The 19,287-nt window shown below is 36.3% G+C and overlaps 1 protein-coding gene across 2 annotated transcripts in view; it reads right to left on the bottom strand.

Moving 5' to 3' along the window:
- Nucleotides 1-19,287, bottom strand: part of Oamb (Octopamine receptor in mushroom bodies) — a 501,549-nt gene that overhangs the window by 205,662 nt on the left and 276,600 nt on the right. For both annotated transcript variants that reach the window (XM_075292480.1, XM_075292479.1), the window contains exon 4: nt 5,022-5,899. The gene's annotated coding sequence lies outside the window, so the exon portion shown is untranslated. The remainder of the gene's footprint in view (nt 1-5,021; nt 5,900-19,287) is intronic.

The raw sequence follows: 19,287 nt of genomic DNA, 5'->3' as shown, positions 1-19,287 counted from the left end.
GCCACTCGAACCAAAAATAATTTACCAAAATTTTATTTTTATAGAAAATTTTGTCAAAATGTTACTTCTATAGAAAATTTTGTCAAAATTTTATTTCTATAGAAAATTTAGTCAAAATTTTATTTCTATAGAAAATTTAGTCAAAATTTTATTTCTATAGAAAATTTTTTCCAAATTTTACTTCTATAGAAAATGTTGTCAAAATTTTATTTTGACAAAATTACCTTGCCATCGGCAAGTGTTACCGCAACCCAAGTAATTCGATTGTGGATGACAGTCTTCAGTAGAATTTTCTGCGCAATCCATGGTGGAGGGTACATAAGCTTCGGCCTGGCCGAACTTACGGCCGTATATACTTGTTTTATTTACTGAGAACTGAAGAAATTAGTTAATTTTATTTTGAATGTGTTAGCATTGCTAATTGTTTGCAAATTTGAAGGCAGAAGATTCTTCAGACCGATGCTGAATATGAAAAATGTTCGTTCCGATAAATGAGTCTTTATTCTCTTTCGAAATTTGAAAAAATCCTGAAAAAAATTGTTGATAATTTATTCTGGCTAAATACTTGTTCTCATTCAATCTAAACTAATTGACTTAATATAGGACAACACATTGTCGATTTTACTTGACTATCATTTGTTTCATTTTTTTATACCCTGCGCCACACTGTGGAACAGGGTATTATAAGTTAGTGCATATGTTTGTAACACCCAGAAGGAGACGAGATAGACACATGGTGTCTTTGGCAATAATACTCGGGGTGGTTTCCCGAGTCGATATAACCATGTCCGTCTGTCCGTCCGTCCGTCCGTCCGTCCGTCCGTCTGTCTGTTAACACATTTTTGTGATCAAAGTCTAGGTCGCAGTTTAAGTCCAATTGACTTCAAATTTGGCACATGTTCCTGTTTTGGGTCAGAATAGAACCCTATTGATTTTAGAAGAAATCGGTTCAGATTTAGATATAGCTCCCATATATATCTTTCGCCCGATATGCACTTATATGGATCCAGAAGCCAGAGTTTTATCCCGATTTGTTTGAAATTTTGCACGAGGAGTACAATTGGTAGTATAGTCGAGTGTGCAAAATTTGATTGAAATCGGTTCAGATTTAGATATAGCTCCCATATATATCTTTTGCCCGATATGGACTTATATGACCACAGTGGCCAATCTTTTACTCCGATTTAATTGAAATTTTGCACAGGGAGTAGAATTGGCATTGTAGCTATGCGTGCCAAATTTGGTTGAAATCGGTTCAGATTTAGATATATTTTCCATATATAGCTTTCGCCCGATTTACACTCATATGACCACAGAGGCCAATTTTTTTGCTCCGATTTAGTTGAAATTTTGCACGGGGAGTAGAATTAGCATTGTAGCTATGCGTGCCAAATTTGGTTGAAATCGGTTCAGATTTAGATATAGCTCCCATATATATCGTTCGCCCGATTTACACTCATATGACCACAGAGGCCAATTTTTTTGCTCCGATTTAGTTGAAATTTTGCACGGGGAGTAGAATTAGCATTGTAGCTATGCGTGCCAAATTTGGTTGAAATCGGTTCAGATTTACATATTGCTCCCATATATAGCTTTCGCCCGATTTACACTCATATGACCACAGAGGCCAATTTTTAACTCCGATGTAGTAGAAATTTTGCACAGGGAGTAGAATTAGCATTGTAGCTATGCATGCTAAATTTGGTTGAAATCGGTTCAGATTTAGATATAGCTCCCATATATATGTTTTTCTGATTTCGACAAAAATGGTCAAAATACCAACATTTTCCTTGTAAAATCGCCACGGCTTAGTCGAAAAGTTGTAAAAATGACTCTAATTTTCCTAAACTTCTAATACATATATATCGAGCGATAAATCATAAATAAACTTTTTCGAAGTTTCCTTAAAATTGCTTCAGATTTAAATGTTTCCATATTTATACCCTCCACCATAGAATGGGGGGTATATTAACTTTGTCATTCCGTTTGTAACATATCGAAATATTGCTCTAAGACCCCATAAAGTATATATATTCTGGGTCGTGGTGAAATTCTGAGTCGATCTGAGCATGTCCGTCCGTCCGTCCATCCGTCCGTCCGTCCGTCTGTTGAAATCACGCTAACTTCCGAACGAAACACGCTATCGACTTGAAACTTGGCACAAGTAGTTGTTATTGATGTAGATCGGATGGTATTGCAAATGGGCCATATCGATCCACTTTTACGTATAGCCCCCATATAAACGGACCCCCAAATTTGGCTTGCGAGGCCTCTAAGAGAAGCAAATTTCATCCGATCCGGCTGAAATTTGGTACATGGTGTTAGTATATGGTCTCTAACAACCATGCAAAAATTGGTCCATATCGGTCCATAATTATATATAGCCCCCATATAAACCGATCCCCCGATTTGGCTTGTGAGGCCCCTAAGAGTAGCAAATTTCATCCGATCCGGCTGAAATTTGGTACATGGTGTCAGTATACGGTCTCTAACAACCATGTTAAAGTTGGTCCACATCGGTTCATAATTATAAAGGGTGATTCTTTTGAGGTTAGGATTTTCATGCATTAGTATTTGACAGATCACGTGGGATTTCAGACATGGTGTCAAAGAGAAAGATGCTCAGTATGCTTTGACATTTCATCATGAATAGACTTACTAACGAGCAACGCTTGCAAATCATTGAATTTTATTACCAAAATCAGTGGCAGAAAATCCGCTTTTTTATCGACAAATTTTGTTCAGCGATGAGGCTCATTTCTGGTTGAATGGCTACGTAAATAAGCAAAATTGCCGCATTTGGAGTGAAGAGCAACCAGAAGCCGTTCAAGAACTGCCCATGCATCCCGAAAAATGCACTGTTTGGTGTGGTTTGTACGCTGGTGGAATCATTGGACCGTATTTTTTCAAAGATGCTGTTGGACGCAACGTTACGGTGAATGGCGATCGCTATCGTTCGATGCTAACAAACTTTTTGTTGCCAAAAATGGAAGAACTGAACTTGGTTGACATGTGGTTTCAACAAGATGGCGCTACATGCCACACAGCTCGCGATTCTATGGCCATTTTGAGGGAAAACTTCGGAGAACAATTCATCTCAAGAAATGGACCGGTAAGTTGGCCACCAAGATCATGCGATTTGACGCCTTTAGACTATTTTTTGTGGGGCTACGTCAAGTCTAAAGTCTACAGAAATAAGCCAGCAACTATTCCAGCTTTGGAAGACAACATTTCCGAAGAAATTCGGGCTATTCCGGCCGAAATGCTCGAAAAAGTTGCCCAAAATTGGACTTTCCGAATGGACCACCTAAGACGCAGCCGCGGTCAACATTTAAATGAAATTATCTTCAAAAAGTAAATGTCATGGACCAATCTAACGTTTCAAATAAAGAACCGATGAGATTTTGCAAATTTTATGCGTTTTTTTTAAAAAAAAAGTTATCAAGCTCTTAACAAATCACCCTTTATATAGCCCCCATATAAACCGATCCCCCGATTTGGCTTGCGAGGCCTCTAAGAGAAGCAAATTTCATCCGATCCGGCTGAAATTTGGTACATAGTTTTAGTATACGGTATCTAACAACCACGCAAAAATTTGTCCACATCGGTCCATAATTATTTATAGCCCCCATATAAACCGATCCCCAGATTTGACCTCCAGAGCCCCTTGGAAGAGCAAAATTCTTCCCATTCGGTTGAAATTTGGTACGTGATGTTAGTATATGGTATCCAACAACCATGCAGGAATTGGTTCCTATCAGCCCATAATTATATATATCTCCCATATAAACCGATCCCCAGATTTGACCTCCGGTGCCTTTAGGAGAAGCGAAATTCATCCGATCTGCTTGAAATTTGGTACGTGGTGATCGTATATGATATTTAACAACCATGTCAAAAGTGATCCATATCAGTCCATAATCATATATTGCCCCATACAAACCTATCCCGAGATTTGGTTTTGGAGCCTCTTGGAGGAGCAAATTTCATCCGAGTCAGTTGAAATTTGGCACATTGTGCTAGTATATGGTCTTTAAAAACCATGCCATATCGGTATATGGTTATATATATATCCCTCAGATAAAGCGGATTCCAATCACACAAAAATTGGTCCATATCAAGTTCATAATTGTATAGAGCCCCCATATAAGCGACCCCCATATTTCAATTCTCTCTCTACGTACCGTGCAAAAAGTCCATATCGATTCGTTATTATTTGTAGACTTAACTATACATAACTTTTTTGTCTAATATATACCACGTATGGACTAACTCACAATTTAGAAAACGATGTTAAGAAGTTTTAAGATACCACAACCCAAGTAATTCGATTGTGGATGACAGTCTTCAGTAGAATTTTCTACGCAATCCATGGTGGAGGGTACATAAGCTTCGGCCTGGCCGAACTTACGGCCGTATATACTTGTTTTATTTACTGAGAGCTGAAGAAATTATTTAATTTTATTTTGAATGTGTTAGCATTGCTAATTGTTTGCAAATTTGAAGGCAGAAGATTCTTCAGACCGATGCTGAATATGAAAAATGTTCTTTCCGATAAATGAGTCTTTATTCTTTTTCGGCATAAATTTTCAAAAATTGTGAAAAAATCCTGAACAAAAATTGTTGATAATTTATTCTGGCTAAATACTTGTTCTCATCCAATCTAAACTAATTGACTTAATATAGGACAACACATTGTCGATTTTACTTGACTATCATTTGTTTCATTTTTTTTTCATAATTTCTTTAAAATCAATTGAAATTCTATCGATATTGCAATTTCCAATTGATTAGCTTCATTCTCATATATGGATTTATTTTCCAAGAATTTCAAGCGAAATTCCAATTCAGAATATTCAAGAGAATAGTTTCATTTCACCATCTCATCAAGTATGCAAAAAAGAAACTAAAGTGAACAAATTCTAAAAAAAACTGCTAGACCTCCCACCCCCCAATCCAAAAAAATCATAGAAAAAAAGGAAATTTTCGTACAAATAGATTTGCGCATTCGTCTTACTCACCAGTGATAATAGTAGTTTTGAGTTCGTTTGGTGTAACCATGAATTACGGTAACATTTAACTTGCAACGTTGATAAATTCGAATTCAAATGCAAACTTTTATCCATTTTTGAAAGTTGCTATGGCACGTATGCTGATGCTATACACCAGCTGTTGTTGCTGCTGTCTTCTCAATTGATGACGGCGAATGAGATGCTGATGTGGTAGCTGGTCTTTATAGAGATTCCTTTGGTGCTGGTGATTCTTTTGCAGTTGCTGTTGTTGTTGGTGATGATTGTAATTCTGAAGTTTTTGATAGTTTTGCAGATTTTGTTGTTGGCAATTTGTTGCTTGCTCTTGGTTTGTGGTTCGCTTTTTTGCAATATGACAAAAGCCGCGTATATATGGTAGTTGTAGCCTTGATGAAGAATAGGAAGAAGAAGACGAATATAACGATAATGTTACTGGTCCTCTTGGTAAAGATGGCCAATGCCTGCAAGCGGTTCCAAGATTTACCATCGTGAATGACATTGAGTCGAAATCATTATAATGATTTCGTCGTTCATTTTTTTGTTTTTTCTTACTTCTATACCCTTTGGTTATTTAATTTGTGAGTACGAAAAAATTACGTAAAATTAAAGGAAAATTGCTTTGCCAACTCGAAGAGCAAAATGAATGGTTTCACAAAGAAAACCTGTAATTTGTCACGTTGAAAAAGTATGCAAATGTTATGGCATAGGGGAGAGTCAAAGAAGGTTTCTTAAGAAGAAAGATATCCTTCAGCATATCAATATTAAGAGTATCCAATTTGTATCACAAATCGAGTTTATTAGCCTGCAGGCGAGGAATGTTTTAATAGTTTTTGTTTTTTCGTTTTACAATTGGTACATGTAGAAAAAGTCTGCAATGAGAAAAGTGTTAGAATTGATTAAAAATTGTGTTAGGAAATATATATATATAACAAAAAATAATTTTGCATAAAATACAAATTTTAGAAAACTAAAACAATCCGTGGTCAGCTTTCCATATAAATTTGTAGTTTTAATTGCAGTCATCAGTAATTTGGAGAAAGTACATGAAAGTCAAGGCATATTTAGGAAGGTAGTTTCAAGCTATAACAACCGGTTCATAATTTTATATAGCCCCCATATAAATCGATCCCCAGATTTGGCTTGCGGATCCTCAAAGAGAAGCAAATTTCATCCGATCCGGTTGAAATTTGGAACATGGCGTTAACATATGGTCTCCATGCCAAAATTGGTCCATATCGGTCCATAATTATATATAGCCCTCATATAAACCGTTCTCCAGATTTGACCTCCGTAGCCTCTTGGAGGAGCAAAATTCTTCCGATCCGGTTCAAATTTGGAACGTGGTGTAAGTATATGGCCGCTAACAACCATACCAAAATTGGTCCATATCGGTCTATAGTTATATATAGCCGATCCCCAATCACACAAAAATTGGTCCATAACGGTTCATATTCATGGCCAAAAATAATCTACCAACATTTTATTTCTATAGAAAAGTTTGTCAAAATCTTATTCCTATAAAAAATTTTGTCAACATATTATTTCTATAGAAAATTTTGTTAAAATTGTATTTCTATATAAAATTTTGTTAAAATTTCATTTCTATAGAAAATAGTGTCAAAACTTTATTTCTATAGAAAATTTTACAAAACTTTATTTCTATAGAAAATTTTGACAAAATTTTATTTCTATTGAAAATTTTGTCAAAATTTTATTTCTATAGAAAATTCTGGAAAAATTTCATTTCTATAAAAAATTTTGCCAAAATGTTATTTCTATAGAAAATTTTGTTAAAATTTTATTTCTATAGAAAATTTTGTCAAACTGAATTATATACGCATTTAATCGGTCTTTTTATACCCTCCACCATAGGATGGGGGGTATATTAACTTTGTCATTCCGTTTGTAACACATCCAAATATTGCTCTAAGACCCCATAAAGTATATATATTCTGGGGTGTGATGAAATTCTGAGTCGATCTGAGCATGTCCGTCCGTCCGTCCGTCTGTTGAAATCACGCTAACTTCCGAACAAAACAAGCTATCGACTTGAAACTTGCCACAAGTAGTTGTTATTGATGTAGGTCGGATGGTATTGCAAATGGTCCATGTAGGACCACTTTTACGTATAGCCCCAATATAATCGGACCCCCAGATTTGGCTTGCGAAGCCTCTAAGAGAAGCATATTACATCCGATCCTGTTGAATTTTGATACATGGTATTGGTATATGATCTCTAACAACCATGCAACAATTGGTCCACATCGGTCCGTAATTATATATAGCCCTCATATAAACTGATCCCCAGATTTGGCTTGCGAAGCCTCCGATCCGGCTGAAACTTGGTACATGGTGTTGGTATATGGTCTCTAACATCCATTCAAAAATTGGTCCACATCGGTCCATAACTATATATAGCCCCCATATAAACCGATCCCCAGATTTGGTTTGCGGATCCTCAAAGAGCAGCAAAATTTCATCCGATCCGGCTGAAATTTGGTACGTGATATATATGGTCTCTAACAACCATGCAAAAATTGATTCACATCGGTTCATAATTATATAAAGCCCCCATATAAACCCATCCCCAGATTTGGCTTGCGGAGCCTCTATGAGAAGCAAATTTCATCCGATCCGGTTGAAATTTGGAACATGGTGTTAGTATATGGTCTCCATGCCAAAATTGGTCCATATCGGTCCATTATTATATATAGCCCTCATATAAACCGTTCTCCAGATTTGACCTGCGGAGCCTCTTGGAGGAGCAAAATTCATCCGATCCGGTTCAAATTTGGAACGTAGTGTTAGTATATGTATGGGAGCCACCGTGGTGCAATGTGGGTTCGATTCCTGCTTCGACCGAACACCAAAAAGTTTTTCAGCGGTGGATTATCCCACCTCAGAGGGTTTCAAAGCTTCTCTAAGTGGTTTCAGTGCAATTTGGAACGCCGTTCGGGCTCGGCTATAAAAAGTAGGTCCCTTGTCATTGAGCTTAACATGGAATCGGGCAGCACTCAGTGATAAGAGAGAAGTTCACCAATGTGGTATCACAATGGACTGAATAGTCTAAGTGAGCCTGCTACATCGGGCTGCCACCTAACCTAACCTATAAGCCCAAGAAGTAAAATCGGGAGATCGGTCTATATGGGGGCTATAACAAAACATGGACCGATACTCACGATTTTTGGCACACCTTTTTGTGGTCTCAAAATACTTCTAGATGTGCAATTTCAGGCAAATTGGATAAAAACTACGGATTCCAAATGCCCAAGAAGTAAAATAAGAAGATCCGTCTATATGGGGGCTATACCAATACAAAGACAGATACTCGCCATTTTTGACATGGTTAGGTTAGGTGGCAGCCCGATGTATCAGGCTCACTTAGACTATTCAGTCCATTGTGATACCACATTGCCATTTTTGACATACCTCTTTATGGTTCTAAAATACCTCTAGATTTCCAATTTCAAGCGAATTGGATAAAAACTAACTGCGGGGGCTATACCAAAACATGGACCGACACTCACCATTTTCGGCACACCTCTTTATGGTCCCAAAATACCTCAAGATTTCGAATTTCAGGCGAATTGGATAAAATCTACGGTTTTTATAAACCCAAGATCCCAAATCGGTAGGTCGGTTTATATGGGGACTATATCAAAACCTGGACTGATATATCCCATCATCGAGCTTGACTTGCCTACAGACAAAAGAAAAGAGTTTGTGCAAAATTTCAGCACGATTGCCTAATTATTGAAGACAGTAGCGTGATTACAACAGTCAGACACTCGGACATGGTTAAATCGTCCTAGAATTTCTCCCTGATCAAGAACATATATACTTTATATAGTCGGAAATTGATATTTCGATGTGTTACAAACGGAATGACAAACTTATTATACCCCCGTCACCATTCTATGTTAAAAATGGTGAAACTTTATTTCAACAGAAAATTTTGTTTTGTTTTGTTATTGTTGTTATCTTTGTTCCTAGTTTTGTAATAAATTTCATCGAAATTTTATATTTAAAAAAATTTTTTTAAGGAATATTTTCTTATATTTATACCCTGCGCCACACTGTGGAACAGGGTATTATAAGTTAGTGCATATGTTTTTCACACCCAAAAGGAGACGAGATAGACACTGGTGTCTTTGGCAATAATGCTCAGGGTCGATATAACCATGTCCGTCCGTCTGTCTGTGAACACGTTTTTGTGATCAAAGTCTAGGTCGCAATTTAAGTCCAATCGCCTTCAAATTTGGCACATGTTCCTAATTTGGGTCAGAATAGAACCCTATTGATTTTGGAAGAAATCGGTTTAGATTTAGATATAGCTCCCATATATATCTTTCGCCCGATATGCACTAATATGGACCCAGCAGCCAGAGTTTTATACCGATTGGCTTGAAATTTTGTACAAACATAACACTTTTTCGTGTAGTCAAGTGTGCAAAATTTGACTGAAATCGGTTCAGATTTAGATATAGCTCCCATATATATCTATCGCCCGATATGGACTTATATGGCCCCAGAAGCCAGATTTTTGGCCGAATTTGGTTGTAATTTTTCCCTAGGAGTACAATTAGTAGTATAGTCAAGTGTTCAAAATTTTATTGAAATCTGTTCAGATTTAGATATAGCTCCCATATATATCTTTCGCCCGATATGGACTAATATGGTCGTAAAAGCCAGAGTTTTGGCCCAATTTGGTTGAAATTTTGCGCAGGGAGTAGATTTAGCATTGTAGCTATGCGTGCCAAATTTGGTTGAAATCGATTCAGATTTAGATATAGCTCCCATATATATCTTTCGCCCGATATTGACTAATATGGTCCTAGAAGCCAGAGTTTTGGCCCAATTTGTTTGAAATTTTGCACTAGGAGTAAAATTAGTAGTGCAGTTAAGTGTGCAAAATTTGATTGAAATCGGTTCAGATTTAGATATAGCTCCCATATATATGTTTTTCTGATTTCGACAAAAATGGTCAAAATACCAACATTTTCCTTGTAAAATCGCCACTGTTTAGTCGAAAAGTTGTAAAAATGACTCTAATTTTCCTGAACTTCTAATACATATATATCGAGTGATAAATCATAAATAAACTTTTGCGAAGTTTCCTTAAAATTGCTTCAGATTTAAATATTTCCCATATTTATACCCTGCGCCACACTGTGGAACAGTTAGTGCATATGTTTGCAACACACAGAAGGAGACGAGATAGACACATGGTGTCTTTGGCAAAAATGCTCAGGGTGGGCTCCTGAGTCGATATAGCCATGTCCGTCTGTTCGTGAACACATTTTTGAAATCAAAGTCTAGGTCGTAGTTGTAGTCCAATATGGTATCGAAAATTTAGATCTACAAAGTGGTGCAGGGTATAGTATAGTCGGCCCCGCCCGACTTTAGACTTTCCTTACTTGTTTTCTTATATTTTCTTTAGTAAATGTTGTTGCAATTTTATTTTCATAGAAAATTTTCACGAAATATTATTATATTATATTATTTTGTTTATAGAATATTAGTGGAAAAAATGTAATAAATAATTTATAAAAAATATGGATTTTCGAATATTGTGAGCTCTTGGCACATCAGCAATTTCACTGCCACCATCTCCATTTTTACTTCGCCAACACGAATTCTAGGAATCAATTATCCTGCTTTACTGTAGCTCTTGCAAATCATTTTTCACTCACAATGACATCATCTAACAAGAACATAGAAAGTTACGATGTAAGCTGAGGCTAAAACAAATAAATCCCCCTTTTTCTAATTTGTACAACTTTGTTGCAGAAATAGTTGAGAGGTTATTGTTTTTGTTGGCGTTATACATTAATGCCACACTACGTGCGTTTGTTCCATTTCTTAGTAAAAGCTTGTGTCAATTTTAGTTTTTGTTTTTTCTTACTTTTGGTTTATTTCACACATGCAGGTCATGATGTAAAACAACAGCAGGTATTCTAAAGATAGTGAAAGCCCACATGCTAAAGATATACACTAACACACACGCATCTACCCACACACACACAAGCAAGCACACTATTGTACAAACTTCGTTGCACTTTAGATCCTGTTCCGGATGCTTTTATCGTCACCAGCAATGGTGCACATCACGTAAAGTATAATTTAATGTTACCTTGTTATCTTTATTTACTTAACGCCATCATGCCACACATATTTTTACTAATTGACTTCATCTTCTCAGCAAGCATGAAGCTATTTGGAAGTGAACTCAAGAAGAAAGTGAATAAATCTGGGAATTATTATAAGTTCCTAGTTGGAATGTTGACAATAGTTTTTAAATGACGTTGTGAAATTTTTTATTTACTTTTTATATAGTCACCACTATAGGATTGTGATGGGGGTGAGTATAATAAGTTTGCCATTGAGTTTGCAACATATCGAAATATCGATTTGCATCTATATAAAGTGTTTTTATTCTTGATAAAAGAGAAATTCTATGCTAAGGTCGTAGTTCACTCCAAGATAAATTTTGCGTTGGATCCCACACGGTTGACAAAATTTTCTATAGAAATAAAATTTTGACAAAATTTTCTATAGAAATAAAATCTTGACAAAATTTTCTATAAAAATAAAATCTTGACAAAATTTTGTATGGTAACAAAATTTTGACTAAATTTTCTATAGAAATAAAATTTTGACAAATGTTTCTATAGAAATAAAATTTTGACAAAATTTTCTATAGAAATAAAATTTTGACAAAATTTTCTATAGAAATAAAATTTTGACAAAATTTTTTATAGAAATTAAATTTTGACAAAATCTTCGATAGAAATAAAATTTTGACAAAATTTTCTATAGAAATAAAACTTTGACAAAACTTTCTATAGAAATAAAATTTTGACAAAATTTTCTATAGAAATAAAACTTTGAAAAAATTTTCTATAGAAATAAAATCTTGACAAAATTTTGTATACAAATAAAATTTTGTCAAAATTTTCTATAGAAATTAAATTTTGACAAAATTTTCTATAGAAAAAAAATCTTGACAAAATTTTCTATACAAATAAAATTTTGACAAAAGTTTCTATAGAAATAAAATTTTGGCAAAATTTTCTATAGAAATAAAACTTTGACAAAACTTTCTATAGAAATAAAATTTTGACAAAATTTTCTATAGAAATTAAATTTTGACAAAATTTTCTATAAAAAAAAATCTTGACAAAATTTTGTATAGTAATAAAATTTTGACAAAATTTTCTATAGAAATAAAATTTTGACAAAATTTTGTATAGTTTCTATAGAAATAAAATTTTGACAAAATTTTCTATAGAAATAAAATTTTGACAAAATTTTCTATAGAAATAAAATTTCGACAAAATTTTCTATAGAAAAAAATCTTGACAAAAATTTGTATAGTAATAAAATTTTGGTAGATTAGTTTTGGGGATCGGCTATATATAACTATAGACCGATATAGACCATATACTAGCGCAATGTACCAAATTTCACCACGTACCAAATTTCAACCGGATCGGATGAATTTTGCTCCTCCAAGAGCTTCGGAGTCAAATCTGCTGATCGGTTTAAATGGGGGTTATATATAATTAAGACCGGTATGGACCAATTTTTGCTTGGTTGTTGGACCATGTACCAAATGTCAACCAGATCGAGTGAATTTTCATCTTCCAAGGGGCTCCGGAGGTCAAATATGGGGGTCGGTTTATATGGGGGCTACATATAATTATGGACCGATATGGACCAATTCCTGCATGGTTGTTAGAGACTTTATACTAACACCACGTACCAAGTTTCAACCGGATCGGATGAATTTTGCTCATCCATGAGGCTTCTGAGATCAAATCTAGGGATCGGTTTATATGGGGCTATATATTATTATGGATCGATGTGGACCAATTTTTGCATGGTTCCCTACGGGAAATTGCTGCAAATTGCCATTGACGGACCAATCACAGGACTGGTACCGGTGATGCAGTTTGTCGCAGTTTTTAAATAGTGATAATTTAATGATTTCCATACTCGTATAGTTCAACATTTTTCAAAAGTTTTTCATTTCTGGTGTGATTTGGATAACCAAACTGAAACAGATTTCTAAGACTTTGTCCGAAACTGGTTCACTCCTGTCTATGGAGTGCTACTAGTAAAATTCCCCAGGACGTGTCCTTAGGAACGAGGGCAAGGCGAGTCCTAAAGTGTATATTTACCCCGTCAATGACAAACCCATGTTAAAGTGACGGGTCTCTTCCATACGTCTTGACCAGAACTAGGACTGGTCCATGCACACCAGGGACTAGTCCTGTACCAGTCCTGTACTAGTCCTGTGTTTGAGCTATTTCCCGTTGGATTGTTAGAGACCATATACTAACACCATGTACCAAATTTCAGCCGGATCGGATGAACTTTCCTTCTTTTAAATAGAGGCTTCGCAAGCCAAATCGGGGGATAGGTTTATATGGGGGCTATATATAATTATGGACCGATGTGGACCAATTTTTGCGTAATTGTTAGAGACCATATACTTACAACATGCACCAAATTTCAGCCGGATCGGATGAAATTTGCTTCTCTTAGAGGCTCCGCAAGCCAAATCTGGGGATCGGTTTATATGGGGGCTGTATATAATTATCGATTGATGTAGACCCATTTTTGCATGCTGTTAGAGACCATATACTAACATCATGTACCAAATTTCAGCCGGATCGGATGAATTTTGCTTCTCTTAGAGGCTCCGCAAGCCAAATCTGGGATCGGTTTATATGGTGTATTTGAAAACAATTGTTAGCTGAAGTACGGCAATCAGCCAGGAGTCTTTCGACATTCGCTCGAATTTTTATACCCTCCACCATAGATGGGGGTATATTAACTTTGTCATTCCGTTTTTAACACATCGAAATATTGCTCTAAGACCCCATAAAGTATGTATATTCTGGGTCGTGGTGAAATTCTGAGTCGATCTAAGCATGTCCGTCCGTTCGTCCGTCTGTTGAAATCACGCTAACTTCCGAACGAAACAAGCTATCGACTTGAAACTTGGCACAAGTAGTTGTTATTGACGTAGGCCAGACGGTATTGCAAATGGGCCATATCGGACCACTTTTACGTATAGCCCCCATATAAACCGATCCCCAGATTTGGCTAGCGGAGCCTCTAAGAAAGCAAATTTCATCCGATCCGGTTGAAATTTGGCACATGGTGTTAGTATATGGTCTCTAATAACTGTGCAAAAATTGCTCCATATCGGTCCATAATTATATATAGCACTCATATAAACCGATCCCCAGATTTGGTGTGCGGAGCCTCTTGGAGGAGAAGAATTCATCTGATCCGGCAGAAATTTTGTACATGGTGTAAGTATATGGTCTCTAACAACCATGCAAAACTTGGTCCACATCGGTTTATAATTATATATAGCCCTCATATAAACCGATCCCCAGATTTGACCTCCGCAACCTCATGGATGAGCAAAATTCATCCGATTTGGTTGAAATTTGGTACGTGGTGTTGGTATATGGTCTCTAACAACTATGCAAAAAATGGTACATATCGGTCCATAATTATATGTAGCTCCCATATAAACCGATCGCCGGATTTGACCTCCGGAACTCTTGGAGGAGCAAAATTCATCCAATCCGGTTGAAATTTTGTACGTGGTGAAATTTGGTACATTGCGCTAGTACATGGCCACTAACAACCATTCCAAAATTTGTCTATATCGGTCTATAGTTATATATAGCCGATCGCCAAAAATAATCTACCAAAATTTTATTTCTATAGAAATTTTTTTCAAAATTGTATTACAATCAACATTTTTTCAAGATTTTATTTCTTTAGAAAATTTTTTCAATATTTTATTTCTATAGAAAATTTTGTCAAAATTTTATTACTATAGAAAATTTTGTCAACATTTTATTTCTATAGAAAATTTTGTCAAAATTTTATTTCTATAGAAAATTTTGTCAAAATTTTATTTCTATAGAAAATTTTGTCAAAATTTTATTTCTATAGAAAATGTTTTCAAAATGTTATTTCTATAGAACATTTTTTCAAACTCAATATACGTATTTAATCGGATTTTTGTTTTTGTTTAATATATACCACGTATGGACTTACTTACAATTGAGAAGACGGTGTTAAGAAGTTTTAATTCGCCCATTTAATTCGATTGTGGATGACAGTCTTTAGTATAAGTTTCTATGCTATCCATGGTGGAGGGTACATAAGATTCGGCCTGGCCGAACCTACGGCAGTATTTACTTGTTTTTATACCCACCACCATAGAATGGTGACGGGGGTATAATAAGTTTGTCATTCCGTTTGTAACACATCGAAATGTCGATTTCCGACTATATAAAGTATATATATTCTTGATCAGGGAGAAATTCTAAGACGATATAACGATGTCCGTCTGTCCGTCTGTCTGTCTGTCTGTCTGTCTGTCTGTCTGTCTGTTGTAATCACGCTACAGTCTTCAATAAAGAAGCAATCGTGCTGAAATTTTGCACAAACTCGTCTTTTGTCTGCAGGCAGGTCAAGTTCGAAGGTGGGCTATATCGGTCCAGGTTTTGATATAGTCCCCATATAAACCGACCTCCCGATTTGGGGTCTTGGGCTTATAGAAATCGTAGTTTTAATCCAATTTGCCTGAAATTGGAAATCTAGAGGTATTGTAGGACCACAAATACGTGTGCCAAAAATTGTGAGTATCGATCCATATTTTGGTATAGCCCCCATATAGACCGATCTCCCGATTTTACTTCTTGGGCTTATAGAAATCGTAGTTTTTATCCAATTTGCCTGAAATTTGAAATCTAGAGGTATTTTATGACCATAAATAGGTGTGCCAAAAATGGTGAGTATCGGTCCATATTTTGGTATAGCCCCCATATAGACCGATCTCCCGATTTTACTTCTTGGGCTTATAGAAACCGCAGTTTTTATCCAATTTGCCTGAAATTTGAAATCTAGAGGTATTTTATGACCATAAAGAGGTGTGCCAAAAATGGTGAGTATCGGTCCATGTTTTGGTATAGCCCCCATATAGACCGATCTCCCGATTTTACTTCTTGGGCTTATAGAAACCGCAGTTTTTATTCAATTTATCTGAAATTGGAAATCTAGAGGTACTGTAAGACCACAAATGCGTGTGCCAAAAATTGTGAGTATCGATCCATATTTTGGTATAGCCCCCATATAGACCGATCTTCCGATTTTACTTCTTGGGCTTATAGAAATCGTAGTTTTTATCCAATTTGCCTGAAATTTGAAATCTAGAGGTATTTTATGACCATAAAGAGGTGTGCCAAAAATGGTGAGTATCGGTCCATATTTTGGTATAGCCCCCATATAGACCGATCTCCCGATTTTACTTCTTGGGCTTATAGAAACCGCAATTTTTATCCAATTTATCTGCATTTGGAAATCAAAAGGTACTTTAGAACCGTAAAGAGGTGTGCCAAAAATGGTGAGCATCGGTCCATGTTTTGGTATGGTGCCCATATAAACCGACCTCCCGATTTGGGGTCTTGGGCTTATAGAAACCGTAGTTTTTATCCAATTTGCCTGAAATTGGAAATCTAGATGTATTTTAGGACCATAAATAGGTGTGCCGAAAATGATGAGTATCGGTCCATATTTTGGTATAGCCCCCATATAGACCGATTTCCCGATTTTACTTCTTGGGCTTCTAGAATCCAAAGTTTTTATCCATTTTGCCTGAAATTGGAAATCTAGAGGTATTTTCGGGCCATAAAGTGGTGTGCCGAAAACGATGAGTATCAGTCCATATTTTAGTATAGCCCCCATAAGAACGATTTCCAGATTTAACTCCTTGGGTTTCTAGAAACCGTAGTTTTTATCTGATTTGCCTGAAATTCTAAATATTCTGCTATTTGAGGCTCAGAAAAACGTGTATCGGATTAAGTTTTTATCGGTCCATTTGGTAATGCCTCCATAAAGACCGACGTCACTTCTTGAGGGTGTAGAAGGCCAACTGATCATGAAAATTGCTTGAAACTCAATGTAAAATTTCCAAATTTTACTTCCTGGGTGAAAATCTACAGATTTAAGATTTCAAATCAAGACGTTATTTTATAATTTTCTTGCACACTTACAAGAGATGTTAATAATTCCTCTAAAACTCAAACAAAAATTGTTCTTATAAATCCAGAACCTGATATAGTCCTCATAGGTGAAATCTTTAAATTTATCTTCCGGAAGTGTCCTCAAGCCCTCCTGAAATTTAAAGGAAACCCTAATATTTGGTTCATGGTGGTGGGTATTTAAGATTCGGCCCGGCCGAACTTACTGCTGTATATACTTGTTTATTTATTTATTTTTTAAGTAGTTTAACTAGTAGATAGGGTCACGGCCTAAAGGAAAAAAAGGTTAAAGGGTGATACGGTCAAAATTTGGTCAAAAGAAAACGCGTGTAAATCGTTTATTTAAAAAATCAAATTAAATTTCTTTTTCAAGTTTAATTAGTATAAAATTCAGGAAAAATATTCAGTTAGGCTTTCGCTTTTCCAAATCCGAATTGCCGGGTCTCACGCTTGACACCTGCCATCAGATTTTGTCCACCTTCTTCGCCGCAGAAAGCCAGTTTGCCTTGAACTGCTGCTCGTCCTTAGCAGTTTTTTTGGTCTTCTTTAGGTTCCGCTTGACAATAGCTCAGTATTTCTCAATTGGACGGAGCTCTGGCGTATTGGGAGGGTTCTTGTCCTTGGGAACCACCTGCACGTTGTTGGCGGCGTACCACTCCATGGCCTTTTTACCGTAATGGCAAGATGCCAAATCCGGCCAAAACAGTACGGAACAACCGTGTTTCTTCAGGAAAGGCAGCAGACGTTTATTCAAACACTCTTTCACGTAAATTTCTTGGTTGACAGTCCCGGAAGCTATGAAAATGCTGCTTTTCAAGCCACAGGTACAGATGGCTTGCCAAACCAGATATTTCTTTGCTAACTTTGACAGTTTTATGTGCTTGAAAATATCAGCTACCTTTTCCCTTCCTTTTGCCGTATAAAACTCCTGTCCCGGAAGCTGCTTGTAGTCGGCTTTGACGTAGGTTTCGTCGTCCATTACCACACACTCAAACTTCGTCAGCATCGTCGGGGATCGCGCTTTGGCCGTCGTATTTTGTTTATCATCGCGATTTGGAGTCACTGCCTTCTTGTAAGTCGATAGTCCGACTCGTTTTTTGGCTCGATGCACGGTTGTAGACGCTACACCCAGCTTATTTGCAGCATCTCGGAGAGAGAGAGGTTAGGGTTTCGCTTGAAACTACCGGCAACTCTCATTGTCGTCTCAGCGGCTTCCGGTTTTCGATTTCCCCACGATCCAGACTTCCTGGCTGTCGACAAACGTTCCCCAAACACTTTAATTACATTTGTAACGGTTGATTTGGCAACTTTTAGCGATTTTGCCAGCTTTGCGTGCGAGTAGCTCGGATTTTCGCGATGCGCGAGCAAAATTTTGATACGCTGCTCTTTTTGCTTGGACGGCATTTTGACAACTGAAGAGTGAATTCCAAAATCAAAATAGGAGCAACATTTTACACATACACACCTTCAAAATGGGGGGTGTTCAGGTTTTTTAAATGCAAAATTGAAAGAAATACGTCAAGTTTATATTGACCAAATTTTGACCGTATCACCATTTAAGAAAAATTTCAGAAAACCAAAACTTTTTTTTTCGTGCACCCTACGACCCCCCGAAATACAATTTATTGTGCTGTGTCGTCATTTGAAGTCCGATCGAAAAGAAATGCATAGCGTTGTTCGTGGTTGATCAGGGGCTATATTTCGTGCATTGGCCATTTTTGACTCCGACGTCAAATTTGATTTTAATTTTTTTATTTCGCTTCGTATACCCCTATGATACCCAATTCTGATAACAATTTTAAAGATCTTAACAAAATATGAAACTTTTGCTTTTGAAGTATTTACTTATTCATAAACAAAAAAGTTACAGAGATTTTAAAAAGTCAATAGGTCACAAAAATATGGAAAGACTTAAAAAATTATGTTTCTTTCTTTGTTCGTTTCTTTTCGATCGGACTTTAAATGACGACACATCACAATAAATTGTATTTCTGGGGGTCGTAGGGTGCACGAAAAAAAAAGTTTTGGTGTTCTGAAATTGTCTTCGAATATGCTGCAAAACTGGGGGGGTGACCGCATCAACTTTTTTTCGTGACCCTATCTATGGTGCAGTGTATAATATAGTTGGCCCTGCCCGACTTTAGACTTTTATTACTTGTTATCCCTACGTTAATATGGCC

This window comes from Haematobia irritans, chromosome 1 (assembly GCF_050003625.1).
Source record: "Haematobia irritans isolate KBUSLIRL chromosome 1, ASM5000362v1, whole genome shotgun sequence".
In the NCBI taxonomy this organism is placed as follows: Eukaryota; Metazoa; Arthropoda; class Insecta; order Diptera; family Muscidae; genus Haematobia; species Haematobia irritans.
This window is presented reverse-complemented; position numbering and strand designations above follow the sequence as displayed.